The following is a 20,274-nucleotide window of genomic DNA, read 5'->3' as shown; positions in this document are numbered from 1 at the left end:
GCCTAGTATGGGGTCAAGAAGAACCCGGAAGAAAAAATTGAGGAAGGGTTCTATGACCCCCATGGAGGCCAAGTGGAGGAGTCGTACAGGGGCCAGTAGGCTGGGACTTTTGAAAGTAGGTGGTGTGACATAGAGGAAGTGAGGCAGTTCAGGAGCATAACGCGCGAGGAGAAGCTGATGCTTTCCTGCGCACAACGGAATGGCGGGACCCGGTGTACAGCAGGTGTTTTACCTGACTTATGGTGGCTGCTTTCCAGGAACGGTTTCGGGGACGGTCAGAGCGGCCAGGAAGGATGACCGGGAGCATCATATGAGGACCAGAACGGGTGAGGAGAAGCTCCCTCCCTCCCCTTTTTTCTATGGGTTTTTAGCGGCATGTCGCAGCTTGGGGGTGGCGGGGGGTGTTTGCCTATTTTGTGGTGGTTTTGATCAGAGTGGATTGTTGGTACCTCCTGTTTGATTGGCAGGGGAGAATTTGATAAAATGGGGCGTGCCCTTCTTAGTGGTAGGAACGGCACGTGTTGTGGATGGGCAAGCCCCCCAGGGTTTTATGGATATGATTAATTGACTATTTGGTAATGTTATTGATATATTATTTATGGTGTTCAATAAAACAAGCTGCGGCCTTTATAACCCTATTGTGTCATGAATTTATTTAAGCGGAACGTAAGTGCCTAGTATGGGGTCAAGTTTTTTCCTATTAGACAAATCCCTCCCTTAAAAAAAATGGATTTGTCTGTATAATCATGTGATGTAGTAACAGTGAACACCTTGTAAGTAAAAAAGGGCTATTATTTATGTACTGCGAAATGGGGCCTATATTATAACCCCCAAAAGCCTGTATGGGCCCCTATTTCACATGTGACTGCCCTTGATCGCAATTTAGTAAGGTGATCACAGTAACAGCAGTGGTCACTGGGCTACTTTCAATATTATTTACTAAAATCTATGCAACATATGTACATATTCTTTACAGTTTTTGCTGCAGCTATCTCACATGCCATGAGTTATAAATATAATAATGGTATAATGTGAACCTGTTGGTCCTGCTGAAAAAAACAATATATAAATTGTGTGGGTAAATAACTGAAATTTCACTTACAGTAGGGTTAAAAGTAGATAGCTAAAAAAGCTCAAAATTGGCTCAGCACTTAGATGTAAAAAAAGCTTAGCAGCAAAAGGGTTAAAAAAGGATTCCTTCATTTCACCTGATATTCATAACATGTGTTCCGGCTTTTTTGCTCCTTTTGTCTCTAACTCCAATCTTCTCTAAAAAGTCTTTCCCCTGGTATCACCTTACATGCGAAGTGTAAAACTCAGAGCAACCTTTGCATTTCCTTGAACATCAAATTTTTCCTTCTCAGCACCCCCTGCAATCAACTGCCTCGCTTTCTCTACTTTTTCATTTGGTAGCTTACAGTTCACACAAAAAGGAAGATATGAGAATGAGCTTTAGTGAATCCACTGCATAAAATAAAACAGACTGCTGATACCTTTTAGGGAATGTTCCTGCATTTGGTATTAGCATTTCTCTGAATATACATTTACAGTTGAACTAAAAGGGTTTTGGGGGTTTAGGGTGCCCTAACTAATGATCGGGGGAGGTGGAGGAAAAAAAAATATTAGTGCATAGAACAGATTATGCTGCATGTTTTGTGGGTCCCATACAACACGCAGCATACTCTGTTCTATAATTTGTGAGGGGGCCCGGGGTTTGGGGTGCGCTTCAGGTTTTTTTGCCTACAGGCACCTGAGATGTAAATTCGGCCCTGCCCACCACACCTTACTTACTTTTAAACTTTTATTTTTATTTTTATGAGTCTGACTTTGTTGACTGTAGCCTTATTAGCCTGCAGATTGAATAGTTCACATACTGTTGTACACAGGCAGCCAGGTTCGCCCTGGGCGGCTGCTGAAGCGCCGTTATAATAATATTAAAAGTATACACTAAGTTAGTTATGCCCCCTCCAGTCACTCACTCTCCAGTCAGTGCCGTGGTTTGCAGGTTTGAGACGGGCGGCATCATGCCCACGTCACATGATGCCGGCTGCCGCCCTCAGACTGGCGGGAAAGTGAAGTGAGCTGAGTGTGCTCATTGCTGCTGTTTTTGTGCTTCAGGTTTTTGTGCCTACAGGCACCTGAGATGTAAATCTGGCCCTGCCCACCAAACCACTTACCGTTAAAAGCCCAGCACTCTTGCTACATGCTTGCTCAATTTTCCCTGTCCTATAGTCTTAGTGCCCTGCCCATCCGGTACTTTAATTATCCTAGACCACATATCCAGTATTTTTACCCCAAAGTCCTTCCTTTATTTATTTATTGCCCAGCTGCAAATCATCCCTCCAGAATTCCCCATCATAGTCCTTCCATGCAAATCCCCCGTATGTGGTATAACATTCTGCTTTCAAGTGAGTGTACCTTAAAGGGACATGAAACCCACATTTTTCTTTCATGATTCAGATATAGAATATAATTTTAAACAACTTTCTAATTTACATCTATGATCTAATTTGTTTAATTCTCTTGGTGCCATTTGTTGAAGGAGCAGCAGTGCACTAATGGTTTCTAACTGAACATGTTGGTGAGCCAATCACAATCGATTTATATATGCAGCCACCAATCAACAACTAGAACCTAGGTTATCTGCTGCTCCTGAGCTTACCTAGATAAACCTTTCAGCAAAGGATAACAATTAATTGATAGTAGTACATTTGAAAGTTGTTTAAAATTGTATGCTCTGTCTAAATCATGAAAGAAAATATTTGGGTTACATGTCCCTTTAACATACCTTTTATCTGAGTTATTTGAAATTAAACATTCAGTGCTGCCCTAGGCCAAGTGCATGACAAATTTTTGTAAAATCTAAGAGCCAGTCAATAAATGAGGGAGCCAGTAGCTTTTCTTAATCTTTGTTATGTGTGTTATTTTCAGTGAGACCTGCTGTCCATGGGTGTCTTGAGGGCTCTATTTCAGGGTGCCAGGGCCTAATTTAAAGTCGCCTGTGGCTCTCTAAAGCCGGGCTTTGTTGAGCCCTTCCATAGGCACAGGGAAATCTGTTTCCAATCATTTTAGTTAACATTTTCTTCATCTATTGCTCACAAACAAAAGTCACATTAAGAGGTCATAAACCTTCACTATACAACATGAGAACATTGATTTGTAACAAAAAGAATAAACAGAGCATTTGGAGAGAGCAACATTAGGGAAGCCTCACAAAAGAGAACAACCCCTCTATTATTCATGCTACCCTAGGCCCAGACCTAGTTGGTCTATCCCAAAATATACTCATGATATGGAAGCACATTTATATTTAAACTGCCAGTATGCATGAATGATTGTTGACATGAGAAATGAGAGGGAGCAGGAAAGTTTTAAGATATGATTTAAATGAACATTGTTATTGTAACTTTTTTCTGTGTTTCATCCAAAAGAGGACAATTCAAAATGTATTTAAAGAAAACAAACATCTTCCTGTTCTGAATAAACCCGTTTTTTTTGTCACATTTACAGAGGTTTGTCCCTCTCCACCATTAAAACAGAGGCAGTAAAGCATTTACTTAAAGGGACACTGAACCCATGATTCAGATAGAGCATGACATTTTAAGCAACTTTCTAATTTACTCCTATTATCAATTTTTCTTCGTTCTCTTGCTATCTTTATTTTAAAAGCAGCAATGTAAATCTTAGCAGCCAGCCCATTTTAGGTTCAGCACCATGTATAGTGCTTGCTTATTGGAGGCTTACATCATTTACCTACCAATACGCAAGCATAACCCAGGTTCTCAACCAAAAATGGGCCAGCTTCTATGCATCACATTCCTGCTTTTTAAATAAAGCTACCAAGAGAACGAAGAAAAATTGATAATAGGAGTAAATTATAAAGTTGCTAAAAATTGACTGCTCTATCTGAATCATTAAAGAAAAAATTTGGGTTTAGTGTCCCTTTAAAACAAATTCTAGTCAAAAAAGATTTTTAAATTGTGCAAAATGTTGCCCTTTCATATATGAGAACTATTCCTGTTTACAATTTTGAAAACAGGGGAAGCGTTTGCGAAGGCAATTACCTTCAGCTTGTATGTAATATGAACCATTAGCTGAAATGGCACAGACCAGGGTTACTTTACTGGGTAATTATATGGCCATAGCATGACTCATCATAAGATTCATATGTTCCCAGTAATAACACATTCTCAATAACTGTTTTCTGATTTGGTAAGGCATGACATAAAGTAGACAAATAGAAATCAAATATAGAGTATGATGGACAAAAATGATGAACAAACTTATGTGGAAGGCAGCAGTAGCTTCAAAGATAAGACGTCAGTCCACTTGTAGGATACACAGAGGCACAGCTACATCAATGTGTGCGTGAGAGAAGTATTGTCTGATGGTATTAAGTGGCCACAATATAGCTCTATCCCTAAAGCAGACCAGTGAAGTGCAAATGTAATAGGGAGAACCAAGGTAAAATGCAGTGACCGTTACTGCCTGCTCACTCTCTGTGGTATCAGCGTGGCAGCTCACACTAAAGGCATCTATCCCTTTAAGCCACAATGAAAAGTTATTTCTCAAAAACAAAATTCACTCACCCACACAAGTAAGGTGTTTCGCTTGCCCTCTCAGTACCGGCACTTATGACTAGGGATTCCTGAATGCAAATCCGAAGAGCGGCGTGGAGACTCTCTGCTTCCAAAATGACAGCTCGGCTCTTCCTAATGCAATTCCATATCATGTGATTGGTAGAGGACCAATCTACATACAATATTCCTCCAGGTCCTGACGTCGTCAGCTGTGGGGAAGATCCACCAGGAATAGGAAGTGCACGTTAGCAGGCAGGCTGAGGCTCAATTAGTGAAAGCAGACCCCTGAAGTCCGCTGCAATAATAGCAGAAAAAGAAAGACCAAAAGAGAAAATAAAAAAACGCTTTATTTCATCCAATTTAAAAACAGCAGCAACAGGAAAATGGATAGAAATCTTTGGCCATATTATCTGTCTGACCGGTTTTTCGGTCGCAAGGACCATAATCATAGACCTGATTAGTTACATCTGCAATTAGAATTTAAAGGCTAAAACACTGTTTGATTGGTTAAAAACACAATTGGTACAAAAAGTTAATTCACATGTTAAAGGGACAGTCATACAAAATAGTGGATATGCATGGACACAAACAGGAGTTTCACACAGTTCAATGAGTTAAAACAGTTTAGATCATGTGTACCTAAAGATTAATACACATATAAGTTTATATATTCAGAACTAATAATTAACATCTCATAATAGTGACATAGTTTTCATGATAGATTTCAATTACTGATCCATAACATATTCATATTCGTATATAATGAAAGGGAACCAGTGTATGGCTTTAGCACCTAGAATAGCATATATAAGAGAAGAGGAAGGGGGAGGGAAGAAAACTAAGTGTATACCTAGATAAATCACCATGTATATTAAAAAAAAATAATAATACATATATAGAAAGATATACTCATATCCAAATAACAAGGTAAGCAATTAATTCACAGACCCTAACAGGACACCAAAGTGAGCAATATTGTTAAGCAAGAGAGAACACCAAATTGATGACAAAATACAGAACATGTAACTTGGACAACCCAAGGAGGGAGGAACATATGAGTGTTCACATATGCTCTATTACCTTTGCCAAACATTAATAATGTCAAATTCGGAATTAAAGCCTGGTGGAATGAGACTGTTAAGTCTGAATATCCAGTATATTTCTTGCCTACAAAGGATAGGAAACTTATCTCCCCCCCCCCCCCCCCCCCCGCCGGGTGATCTTCTGATCTGATCACCCAAAATGTAGGCTAGGTGTTCCCTAATATGGGTCTCCACTTCTCTAGTAGTTCTACCTACATAGTACTTATGGCACTGGATGCATTCAACTAAATAGATGACAAATGTGCTTTTTACAATTAACACACCCTTTAGTGTTGAACTCTTCACCTGTTTGAATAGCGTGAACGTTTTAGAGACTTGGACATGATCACAGGAGGTACATGTCCTTCTCCCACACACCTATACGTTCCATTACAGTGTAGGCATGAACTCTGAGATTTGCTATCTTTGAGGAGGCTTGGAGATAGTATGTTACCCAATGTCCTCTTCTCTTATATATGCTATTCTAGGTGCATCAGCCATACACTGGTTCCCTTTCATTATATATGAATATGAATGTGTTAGGGATCAGGAATTAAACTCCATCATGAAAGCTATGTCACTATTATGAGATGTTAATTATTAGTTCTGAATATATAATCTTATATGTGTATTAATCTTTAGGTACACATGATCTAAACTTTTTTAACTCATTGAACTGTATGGAACTCCTGTTTGTGTCCATGCATATCTACTATTTTGTACGACTGTCCCTTTAACATGTGAATTAACTTTTTGTGCCAATTGTGTTTTTAACCAATCAAACAGTGTTTTAGCCTTTAAATTCTAATTGCAGACCGAAACCGGTCAGACAGATAATGTGGCCAAAGATTTCCATCCATTTTCCTGTTGCCGCTGATTTTAAATTGGATGAAATAAAGCGTATTATTATTTTCTAAAGAGGCTCTTTTGGACTTTCTTTTTCTAATATACTATGATGAGCAAGATGCAATTAAAGGGGACATAATCACTATATATAAATGCCAGAAGAGGATTAGCACTATTTTACTTTAGTTATTATTTAAAGCATATTTCTCTAACCATCTGAAGCACAATAACTTTTAGGTACAGATTTCCCTTGTTAAGGAAAAATATTTTTTAATTCTGTATATATTTTTCTCATGTGTTAGAATGACATGACATTTTTAAACAGTTACATTTACTTGTCAGTTCAGCTATTTTCTGCTGTGTATGCAAAGTAAGTATTTTCAGCTACAGTAACAACACCCAAAGTTTGTATGGACAAGATAAGAAAAGACCACAAGGTGCTTACATGTGAAGATTCTCAGAAGGACTACACATGGGCTATAAAAGAGTCTCTGGCCTCTAGCTATCAACGTGTCTACTTACCTGCCTTCGCCGGCCCCAATACACCCGCCTAAGCTCGCCTCACATCGCCGCCGTGGACCTGAATACGCTCGTCAAAGTTATCAAAAAAGCTGTCAAAAAGCCGCGCACCAAGTACGGGGTGATGAGCAGCGGACTGTGATAGTTATCACTCATCCGATCTCGCTGCTCTTCGGCTTTTTCCCAACATTATTGATAAGCTGTCACTAAGCACCCACACTAAACTACACTGTTCTACCCTCCATACCGGCGCCCCCGGAGCCCCCCCGCAACTAAATAAAGTTATTAACCCCTAAACCACCAGTCCTAGACCCCGCCGCAACTATAATAAATGTATTAACCCCTAAACCGCCGCTCCCGGACCCCGCCGCCACCTACATAATACCTATTAACCCCTATCCTGCCCCCCTATACCGCCGCCACCTATAATAAATTTATTTACCCCTATCCTGCGGATCCCGGACCCCGCCACAACTAAATAAATTGTTTAACCCCTAAACCGACGCTCCCGGACCCCGCCGCCACCTATATTAAACTTATTAACTCCTAATCTGCCCCCCTACACCGCCGCAACCTATAATAAAATTATTATTTACTTGTCAGTTCAGCTATTCTGAAGACCAAGGTATGGGAAAAATGCTCACTGCCACATTGGTGTCCGGACTGAATAAAGAAATCCATTATAAATTGTTTTCCGCCCATTGGCGAGATAAATCAGTCCCAGCACTAATGAGCTTAGCGAGCTCAATACAAAGGAACATAGAAGTATAGAAAAAGAAAGCACTAAGGGTAATGCCAGTGTTTGCCCCTGGGAAGCCCCAATAGAAACAGTTTAAGGGATAAATGAGGGGGAACCCAGAAAAGGCAAATGTTATAACTGTGGGAGAACAATTGATGGACTGGGCTTCCAGTGCTACCAATCATGTCTGAGAGCAGAGGGGGTGATGCCTTTGTTCGCCTGACCCTTTCTGACATGCCATACCATTTTGTGGAGTGTTTGGTGGACACTGGAACAGACCACAGCATTTTCAAAAGAGCTATAGCTGTTATGAAATTAAAGGCACATCAGCGAGCGATAGATCCTATCATTATGGGTAATAATAGGGTAGATGAAGCAGCCAAGAAGGCAGCTCTCATGATACTCCAACAGTCCTCTGAAACTGTGGAGAATTTGACAATGGATATCTTAAAAACTCTCCAAAACTAAACAGGTTCCCTAACTCAGTGCAAGTGGAAAAATTCTGGTTGCAAACTGGAAAATGAGGTTTGGAAACATGGGGATGGTAGATTATGTGCACCTACAGTGCTATATCCTGTTTTAGCCAGTTTATCTCATCTCCCTTCCCATGTTTCCAAAGGGGGAATGATTGCAAGTGTTAATAAATTTTGGTTTGCACCAGGTTTCTCACAATTTGTAACTGAAAGGTGCAAGAAATGCATGATTTGTGCTAAATACAATCCAGGTAAATTGACAAAGGTGGAGATGAAACATCTTGTAAAACCTGCAAATAGACTATATTCAGCTGCCCAAATGTGGTGTGTATGAGTATGTTTTGGTGTGTGTAAACATGTTTTCCTCGTGGGTGGAGGCCTGGCCAGTTGCCAAGGCAACAGCAGGTGTAACAGAAAAAAAAATGATAACTGAAATTGTGTGCAGATATGGTTTACCTGAAGAAGTAGCATCTGATAGAGGGACTCATTTTACTGGGCAAGTGTTTGCAGAAATGATGAAAGGGTTGCAGATTAATCGTCTGGGAAAGTAGACAGAGACAATGGTGTTTTAAAAAATAAAATAATAAAATTTGTGAGCAGACAAAACTTACTTGGGTACAAGCCTTACCTTTAGACCTCTTTGCAGTAAGAGACACACCCCAAAGGGGAAGCATGGCCTTTCGCCATTTTTGAAATTTTGTTTGGTAGGCCAACACTAACAGGACTTTTCTTTCCACAAGAATTACATGGGCAGTATGCTTCTCTAACTGATTATGTTGTTCAGCTGCATGAGCAACTGACTAATTTGTATGGAAAAGTTTTCTCTTCATTACCAGATCCAGAACAAATAACTGTAACTCACCACCTGCACCCTGGAGACTGGGTGGTGATAAGAAGATACGTGAGGAGACACTTAGAGCCCCGGTTTGACGGCCCATACCAGGTGTTACTGACAACACCCACCTCAGTCAAAGTGGAAGGGAAACCAAACTGGATACACGCCTCTCACTGTAAGAAAGTGAACTTCCAGGCCGGTGATAAAACCCTGTGTCAAAAGAGTGAGACCACTGGGGACAAAGAGGGTTAACTAACTGCCAAAATGCATATACTGTCCTGTTTTTGTCTTTGTCCTTTGCTTTGTTTTTTTTTTATCTCTATACACCAGTGAAGGGTGACAAATGGACAAATTCCATCTGGCTTTTACACCAACAAACCGCCAAGCAACTGAATGCCACAGACTGTGGGATATGTTCCTGCCAATCATAAAGGAATCCCTTTAATAGGGGTACCAATATCAATGAATGATTTGAATGTTATACAGTAACTGCTGATTGTAACAGTTTGTGTTTTTGTTCAACATTAAAAGCTGTGTGTGCCCCTAGGTGTGCCTGTCTTGAACAGACAGACAATGATGAATGGAGCTGTCAAACTCAGTTATATAACAATATGAGATGGTTTCAACTATGGCTGGGAAAGATGGTAAGATTATTCCAATGGTCCTTAAACAAGGTATAAGTGAGAATTATTCTCACCTGCAGATAAAGCCTGGATGTGGTTTCCTGCCTGGACAGGTTGGGGAATTGAGCTAGTAAATAGAATTAACAAATATGCTAGTATTATGGATGGGATTATTAATGAGACTATAAGTTCTACACATGAATAAAGTAAAAGAGTTACAACAAAGATCTAGAGATATAGCTAAGGAAGGATGGGATAGTTCAGCTACCTGCCTTCCCTGCAGACCCTCCAGTCATTTTAGGAGACAAGTGGAAGATCTCATCTCTGTGAGGGGGTCCCACAATTGCACCTCATCAGCTTTGGGCCTACTACAGGATTTGGACCTAGGCCCGTGAAGGGATGCAGTTGAACTTCCAGGCAGGTGATAAAAACCTGTGTCAAAAGGGTGAGACCACTGGGGACAAAGAGGGTTAACTAACTGCCAAAATGCATATACTGTCCTGTTTTTGTCTTTGTCCTTTGCTTTGTTTTTTTTATCTCTATACACCAGTGAAGGGTGAAAAACGGACAAATTCCATCTGGCTTTTACACCAACAAACCGCCAAGCAACTGAATGCCACAGACTGTTGGATATGTTCCTGCCAATAATAAAGGAATCCCTTTAATAGGTGTACCAATATCAATGAATGATTTGAATGTGATACAGTAACTGCTGATTGTAACAGTTTGTGTTTTTGTTCAACATTAAAAGCTGTGTGTGCCCCTAGGTGTGCCTGTCTTGAACTGACAGACAATGGTGAATGGAGCTGTCAAACTCAGTTATATAACAATATGAGATGGTTTCAACTATGGCTGGGAAAGATGGTAAGATTATTCCAATGGTCCTTAAACAAGGTATAAGTGAGAATTATTCTCATCTGCAGATAAAGCCTGGATGTGGTTTCCTGCCTGGACAGGTTGGGGAATTGAGCTAGCAAATAGAATTAACAAATATGCTAGTATTATGGATGGGATTATTAATGAGACTATAAATTCTACACATGAATAAAGTAAAAGAGTTACAACAAAGATCTAGAGATATAGCTAAGGAAGGATGGGATCCATTGGAACCTGGTTTAAAAATATGCTTACAAATATTTTAAAACCCATAGTGGTAGTGGTAGGAGTAATTCTAATGTGCCTAATTGTTTGGAAATTGTTAATGATTTGTGTTTCTCGTTGCAGCAAAAGATGAAGATACCGATTGTTTAGGGTGATGAAACAACAGCCACAGAGATGACCGACTGATAACCTAGTTCAGCTACTTGCCTTCCCTGCAGACCCTCCAGTCATTTTAGGAGACAGGTGGAAGATCTCATCTCTGCGAGGGGGTCCCACAATTGCACCTCATCAGCTTTGGGCCTACTACAGGATTTGGACCTAGGCCTGTGAAGGGATGCAGTTCTGGCTGCTGTTGTTATCTGTTTAGATAGAGATAGCATATTTTGTGTTTGCGTGTTACCAATAAAGATGTGTGAATGCTTAGAGGAAATGATAACTATGTAGGCAGATCTGGAATGAAGGCTCAGCATCCCACTGTCTATGCAGCTTATCTGTATACTCAGTGATATACAGTCTGTTTAAGGGGTCATTTCCAGGTAGGAAGGTTGTTAGTTAGTCAAATGAGAAACACAAAGTAATAATGGTGTGATAATAAACGCAAGGTAATAGATAAATATATGTGATAATAAAATGATCAAAAGGGTGAGAAATGTTAAGGAAAAATATTTTTTAATTCTGTATATATTTTTCTCATGTGTTAGAATGACATGACATTTTTAAACAGTTACATTTACTTGTCATTTCAGCTATTTTCTGCTGTGTATGCAAAGTATTTTCAGCTACAGTAACAACACCCAAAGTTTGTATGGACAAGATAAGAAAAGACCACAAGGTGGTTCTTATCTGATGCTGCACACCACACTCTGTATTACTGTAAAGTGACCTGTTGTCATTTTGTTGTAATTTTGTTTAATTGTACAATTATAACCTTTTAAAATTTGGACCAGCTGTCTTCATGTTAATTTTTTCTTCAACACCCTCAAAGTTAAATGGACAGTAAACCTATTGTAGTTACATTTCTGTTGTGCTGCTATAGAACAACATATCAGCCAAGTCATAACTTTTTTTTAAAAAAAGTTAACAATCCAAGGTTTATTCAGCAGGCTACCAGGCTAGCCATGGTCATAAAGTTAGTATAAAATGCATTTATTTGCTGTTGTTATCAGTTAAAGCCAATCAGGGGCAGATATCTAGCAGAGAAAGCCTGCGGAAGTCAGCAGGGTGCATTTTTAGTAATAAGTATTAGAACATAAAAAAGGATATTGCACACTAGGCGCTGCACTATATTGTACTAATAGAATTTAAATAGGTATTGCTCAATGCATATACTACATATACATATATCTCCCTACAAAATCAAACATACAATAGCCAAACTGTAAATATTAATAATCCAATATTCAAATAATCCATAATGCTCAATTTAAGGATATTAAAGTAAGTTCTTACAGTTCCCAAACAGATCCAATTATTTCAGTCTATGAGAGTACAGGGAGATAGGTCCAATAGTGTAGATAGTAAATCTTTGGGGCTGCTCCTTTAAAAGAGTCCCATCACAAACTCTGCATCAAAAGCTAAAAAACAGAAGAAAAAACAAGAGCGCACAACCGCATCTAAGTGCAAATTAAAATGACACCTTTAATAGTATATTTCCCTTTAAAAGAATCACACTCACACTTTAAAACAATATAAAAGCAGTTTATTATATTGACTGCAAACCAGCTCCGGCGTCTTCACCCAAACACAGGGAGCTCAAAGTTGGCGTATCCGCAAATGGCTGGAGGGGGTGTGTTCCCAATTTGGCCAATCGGATGTTCCTATGCTCTCAAGCCTCCTAATAAAGCTCACTCGCAAGTTGAGTGAGCTTTATTATGTCCCTGTGAGGCTACGGTAGTGTTTGTACACGATAACACAAGCACTGAGTGGGCTGAGGGTCGTTCCGACAGGAGCATCATCATAGCCTGTCTAATATGTTATATGACTGCATTGGTGTGGCTTTTATCTGTTTAATAACGGACATTACTGTGAGACATTCTCCCAGCATTGAAAAGAACTCATTACGTGCTGCATTAAACACTAACTTCGAGTGTCAGCACACACGTCCGTCGCTCAGCCATTGGAAAGGAGGCTTGAGAGCATAGGAACATCCGATTGGCCAAATTAGGAAAAAAACACCCCCTCCAGCCATTTGCGGATACGCCATCTTTGAGCTCCCTGTGTTTGGGTGAAGACGCTGGAGCTGGTTTGCAGTCAATATAATTGTAACACTGCTTTTATATTGTTTTAAAGTGTCATTTTAATCTGCACTTATATGCGGTTGTGCGCTCTTGTTTTTTATTTTGTTTAATAAGTATTAGAAATTGCTCAATATTCAGAGCTAAATTACATGAAAAAAGGGCAAAATAAAAATATATTGCAAAGTTGTTTTATTATGCATAACTAAACATTTTATTTAAAAATCTCAAGTTGTTTACTGTACCCTTAAAGTTCTCACACATAGACAGAAAAAAACAGGAAGGAAATGCCTAAGTTGATGTGCTCAATCAAAAGCACAAAAAAATGGAAATTCCAAACTTAAAAATGTTTTGCCCTTAACATGTTCAAAGTGCTATGTATCCTGTATAGAAGGTTCTGTAGCGCTGTCAAAATCTTCTCATACAGTAAAATGGGACACAGTGCTATTCTGACCTGAATACCAAATTAGGTCTAGTTTCCATTGATGTGGTAAATTGTGGAAACTGGTGTTAAAAACGTATCTCCTTTAAAGTCAATGGAGATTTTTTATGTTACCACCAGTTTCCAAACTTTACCACCTCAATGGAAACTAAGCATTAGTTGCTGCATTCAGTAGTTATGTATAAGCTTTTGAAAAACGACAAAAAAGAAAAGGCTGATCAAAAAGTAATTGTAGTTTTATATTTCTGTTCTGGCATGATAAGAAAGATCATGCAAAAGTCCTATTTAAAAGACAGGACAAGTGCCAAATCTGTTACCTCTTTTCCCATATCTCTACAGAAATTCTTAACGCTATATAAAATAATTGCATCCAGGGCCATTTCTAGGGGTTGGCAAACCAGACAACTACTTGTGGCACCAGGGCATTTAGGGGTGAACTGTGAAGAAACAGGGACGGTGCAGGAACATAAAGCACAGTCTTTTAAACAATGTGTACTAGGGATGTGCATTCGTATTCTTCGTTAGGATCCGAATGCAGAAGAAGGCGGCCGCTCATGGCATTTGGATCTTTTTGGAGACAGATTTATTCTTACGAAAGTTCAACACATTAAGATCTGTTGTACTTTCACAAGTAGAAATCTGGCTTGGAAAAGAACCAAATGCCATGAGTAGCCACCTTCTTCCACATTTGGATCCTAACGCAGGATCCGAATGCACATCCCTAGTGTGTATTTTATACCACATTTCAATGGTGCTGGACTGGCCCGCTGGGAAATAGCAGCTGTAGATAGTCATACAGTGCTGCTGCTGTTGCAGTGTGTGTTTGGCCATGTGCACTTTCCACTGTCAGTCAGGCTGACATTATAAAGCATTTTAAACCCTTAACGATCACAATGTACCATGTACCTCGCTGGTCGTTAAGGGTTTTCTTGTTTATAATAGCACGGGTCCCGCACTATTATACCCTCCCTCCTTCCTACTGGTTACCGGAGAGACCTAGCTACTAACAACGCAATCCCCATAGAAAGACCTGCGACATACAGGATAAGTTGCTGGTCCTTAAGCGGTTAAATCTCTAAGTTTCATCAGTGTACCAGAGTTTCACTTTCGTTAGATCTTATGTGATCAGAGTTTTGGCAAGTTCACCTGTGGCTGTGTGTATAATAATGAGGTCTTTTGAGAAAATCTGCAAAGTTATAAAACTCTTCTGTTTAAAGGGCAGCCTGTCAGAATAACTGTGACAATAATCAATGTGAGATTCAGTGTGTGGCATTTACACTCTGTGGGTGAGACTGTAACAGCCTGCAATGAGAGCAACAATGAGGTACTTAAATAGCAGTGGGACATCTTGAGAGTGGCATTACCTTCTTTTATCACATTCATCAATGGCCGGTAATTTGCTAAGTTTACACACACACATATATATATATATATATATATATATATATATATATATATATATATATATATATATATATATATATATATATATTTATATATACAGGGCCGCCATCAGGGGTGAATAGGGTGACTCCTGTCAGGGGCCCAGTGGGCCAGGGGGCCCCATGAGGCAAGCACAACAATCTAATTATTTTTTTACATTTTGGCAGCCACCAGAGGGCACTACAGCAGAGTGCTATTGAGCGTGGGAAATTTCATTACAAGGAGTAAAGCATTAGCATTTGAGAGGATTTCTGAGTGTTCACTAAACCACTATGCACCATGTGAAACAGACTTGGCACTTCAGTTTGTACAGTGTGTGCCAGAGTCAGGAAGCAGATCACTTTCATTTGCAGAGTAGGTAGGACTTACATAGTAAATGTTTTTTATTTATTTATGCAATTTCAGATTGTAACTTCAGTGAGGTAGTTGTGTGGTGGTGCCAGGGGTCCATAAAAACACATTTTTTTTTAGCAAAATGCAGCAGTGTATTTATGATTATTTGACAATGCTGTAGAAATTCTATATTTAAAACCATGCAGAAATGTTTCCTCCTCAATACACAAATGGTAGGTGTCATTTTGGCAGATATGATATTTTTTATTTTATATATATATATATATATATATATATATATATATATATATATATATATATATATATATATATATATATATATTACATTCCAGTTTACTGCCCCTTTATGCAAGGACTTTCCAGATGCCAGGAGGCATTTTATCTAATATTTTTACATCTGTATAAAATGTTATACTCTCATGCTAAGATTGATCAGTGTTTGAAATGAGACAAGCTAACCAAACACTGTTCAGTTTACACTACAGCTGACTTAATTTAGAAATACCTACAAACAAGCCTAAATCCTGCATTTAACCAGATTTAATGGTATGAGACCTAGTGCCACAGCATATGGTTCCACCAACACCATATAGACTACAGTACAGCTCCATAAGTACAGCTGACAGATGGGAACATTTGTGGACCAGATTTGAAGTGGTGCCCTTGATTTGGGGAAATAGGGGGAAAACCCCCCAAACATATGTCAACTATTCAAAAGAACTTTTCTTCATCCACCCGTTCTGACAGATCAATAATGTACAATTTTGAATTCACAGAAGTATTTTTGTTTGCACATTTACAAATATGATTCTTTAAAAAGTTATCTCTTACTTTCTGCTATTGTTTTTCATCATGCATGTCACACACTGTTGATTTAGGGGATGGCAATGTGCAGAAAATTTACCTCTTGTGAGTGTTTATGTGGGTATCTGTGTTTATGTCTTTGTGCTTTTGTTGGTGTCTCTATGAGTGTGTATGTATTTTTTTTCTGCGGATCTCTCTGTGAGGGTTTGTGTGTCTGTCTTTGTGCATTTTCTGTGGATGTCTCTGTGAGGATGTGTGTGTGTGTGTATGTACTTTGTGTGTTTTCTGGGAGTGTCTGGGAGTGTGTATGTCTTTGTGTGTTTTCTGTGGGTGTCTGTGAGTGTGTATGTCTTTGTGTGTTTCTGAGGCTGTCTCTGTGGGTGTTTCCTTGGGTGTGTGTGCAAGTTTGTGTTTGAGTTTGTGTGTGTGTGTCCATTGTCTGTTCCTTTTTAGGACATTTTGACCTTACTATTGATTATTCACATCTTTCTACAGACTTTGAGACTAATGGGACCTTTCTGGAAGTCACCAATGCACCACTTAACCTTTAAATTATTATTTAGGTAGTTCAGGGGCCTTCATTTCAGCTACTGTATGCTGTTGTCATCATATAGTTGGCATCTTCCTTGACAAAAAGATAATCAGAATTCCATATTTTGTCTTGTAAATCTCATTTTTTGACAAAACTGTAGTCTACCTCATTACTTGTCAGGTCAATGTAAACAAGTGCTGAGTATCTGTGTGGGTGTCTGTGGCTTAGTGTGTTTGTATGTTTCTTTGCGTGTCTGCTAGAGTGTCTATATGTGAATCCTTACATGTGTTTGTTTCTGTGTTTGTGTGTTACTACCTTTACAACATTTCCAAGTTTGGATAGGGTTGCCCAGCCCAGTGATGGTCATGTTTTCTACAGAATTCTTGCCCATTCTGTGTGGATCCATTGTGTGTGTGTTCTGTATTTATGTAAAAATGGTTCTGTTACATTTATAATGCAAAAGTATTTTTCCACATTTGGATGTTTATTTACATTTCGTAACAAAAAATGTTTCATAGAGTTATTTCATAGAGTTTCTTTTCTTTAACATGTACGGTATTTCTATAGGTGCCTGTGTATGTTCGAAAGTGTATGTTTATGGGTGCCTTTGCATGTCCATGTGGATATTTGTAGGGGACCTGTGTGTTGTGCATTTAGATATCTATGGGTGCATTATTAAAACTAAATAACAGACATGCAGGGTCCTAGAGGGGGAATTTGAAGGGGGCATATTTTATAATTTTTCCTTGGAAGACAGATTTGCTAGAAACTGACCTTATTACAACTTATATATTGTTTTCTTAAAACCTATAATATGTATACATTTGTTTATCTTATTATCCCATCAGACCAAATAAACATATTTATGTTATTAAAGGGACATGAAACCCAAACATTTTCTGTCATTGTTAAGACAGAGCATACACATTTAAACAACTTTAAAATGTAATTATTTTACCAAATTTGCTTTGTTCAATTGGTATACATTGTTGAAAAGTATAGCTAGATATGCTCAGGAGCTGGGAGCTTGCTCCTGATTGGTGGCTGCACATATACGCCTCTTGTGATTGGCTAACTAATCTGTTCAGCTAATTCTCAGTAGTGCATTGCTGCTTCTTTAAGAAAGGATCCAAGAAAATGAAGCAAAATTGATAATATAAGTTAATTGGAAAGTTGTTTACATATATATGCTCTTTCTGAATCATTAAAGAAAATTTTGGGTTTAATGTCCCTTTAAGTGTATAATAACTTTGCATTATATTAGCATTTACACAATGTATTGCAAAAGCTCATCATACAAAATGGAAATGTAAACTGTTATTTTGCTAGCAAAATTGCAGTTCAGGCGCATTCCCCATAAAAGCATTATGTGTATTGTTTATTTTCTCATTTGCTGAGCACAATTAAAAAAAGGCATAAATGTGTAGGATCAGAGGTCAAAATCCTTAAGGGTGCACTCTAACCTCTCCAGCATTTGATGGTGGAAGAAAAAACACAATTTTCAGAGCTATGTTACAGTTATTGTGGGCCACAATTATAAGTAACTACATATTTTTTAGAATCTGCAATTAAAATATAATTTATGCTTAACTGATAAATTCATTTCTTTCATGGTGGTGAATCTTGAGAATTCCACTCCTGACCTCTAGGAGGAGGCAAAGATTCCCAAAACTACAAGACCAATTAAAACCCCTCCCACCTTACTAATGATTGATATACATTGTACTTGTGTGATGCTTAATAAAGCTTCTTCAGTCTCCCACCTTACTAGAAACTAGTCTGAGGTATTGCCAAGCAAGAAAAAGAAGAGAGGTAGAGCAAAAAAAAGTAGCAGGGAAAAAAAAGAGGTGCATACTTGTACTAGCACGATAAAAAAAAATACAATAAAAAAAATAACAAAAATCTATCAACAAATTGAATGGTTCTCATCAAAGAAATTAATTTATCATGTAAGCATAAATTATATTTTATTTCATAAAGGTGGTAAGAGTCCATGAGCTGTGGAGTCCACTAGTAAATAATTATTCAATATCTAAACATTAATATTTTTTTTTATTATTATTTCTTTTTTTTCTCTGCTTTTTTTTATATGCTGCAATAACATTATATATATATATATATATATATATATATATATATATATATATATATATATATATATATATACTGTATATACATAAACAACAATATTTTATGTCCAGAAACAACTACCTGAAGGACTTTCCTATCAAAATCTGCTTAGAATGTAGTGAAGGTATGTAAGGAAGACCAAGGGGCATATTTATCAAGCTCCGTATGGAGTTTGATGCCCCTTGTTTCCGGCAAGCCTGAAGAAAGACCACTGCTCCATAACTTGTCCACCTGCTCTGAGGCGGCAGACAGAAATCAACTCGATCGAATACGATCGGGTTGATTGACACCCCCTGCTAGAGGCCAATTCACAAGAACTGCTGGTGCAATGATAAATGCCGTCAGCGTATGCTTCATATCATGTCCGCTCGCACATTGATAAATATGCCCCCAAGTTGTTACCTTGCAAATTTGATCAACAGATAACTTATTCTTAAAAGCCCAATAAGAAGCAACTGACCTAGTAGAATGGGCAGTAATACATTTAGGAGGTGAATGTCCCGCCTCCAAGTAAGCCTTATGAATCAAAAGTTTCAACCAGGAGTATAACAAAATGGCTGTAGCCTTCTGACACTCCCTGGAACTGGAAAATGAACAAACAAACTAGAGGATTGTCTAAGATCCTTAGTAGTCAGCAAATCGAGCTCTGACAACATCCAAATTATGGATAAACCTCTCCTTAGAATTATAACAACTAGTTAAACTAATTGTAACAGAGGATACAATCCAGTTTATAAATAGAACCAGTTACCACAATAGTGTAATACTGAAAAACTCTGCTGAAACAGAGATTATATAAATGTTAAAAAATGTTCCATATCATTCATACATTTAAATTTTATTGTTATCAACTAGGAATGGACGAAACAGCTGTCAATCAATGGATTAAGTTAAAACAACTTAATCCATTGATTGACAGCTGTTTCATCCAATCATAGGCAGACAACACCTACCACATAGTCCAATGATCAGAAGGAGGTGGGAACAACTTAATCCATTGATTGACAGCTGTTTCGTCCAATCATAGGCAAACAACACCTACCGCATAGTCCAATGATCAGCAGGAGCCTTCTGACACTCCCTGGAACTGGAAAATGAACAAACAAACTAGAGGATTGTCTAAGATCCTTAGTAGTCTGCAAATCGAGCTCTGACAACATCCAAATTATGGATAAACCTCTCCTTAGAATTATAACAACTAGTTAAACTAATTTGTAACAGAGGATACAATCCAGTTTATAAATAGAACCAGTTACCACAATAGTGTAATACTGAAAAACTCTGCTGAAACAGAGATTATATAAATGTTAAAAAATGTTCCATATCATTCATACATTTAAATTTTATTGTTATCAACTAGGAATGGACGAAACATCCAATCATAGGCAGACAACACCTACCACATAGTCCAATGATCAGAAGGAGGTGGGAACAACTTAATCCATTGATTGACAGCTGTTTCGTCCAATCATAGGCAAACAACACCTACCGCATAGTCCAATAATCAGCAGGAGGTGGGATAATTGCTGCAATATAC

The sequence above is a fragment of the Bombina bombina genome, chromosome 6 (genome assembly GCF_027579735.1).
Source record: "Bombina bombina isolate aBomBom1 chromosome 6, aBomBom1.pri, whole genome shotgun sequence".
Taxonomy (NCBI): domain Eukaryota; kingdom Metazoa; phylum Chordata; class Amphibia; order Anura; family Bombinatoridae; genus Bombina; species Bombina bombina.
Note: the sequence above shows the minus strand (reverse complement) of the source record.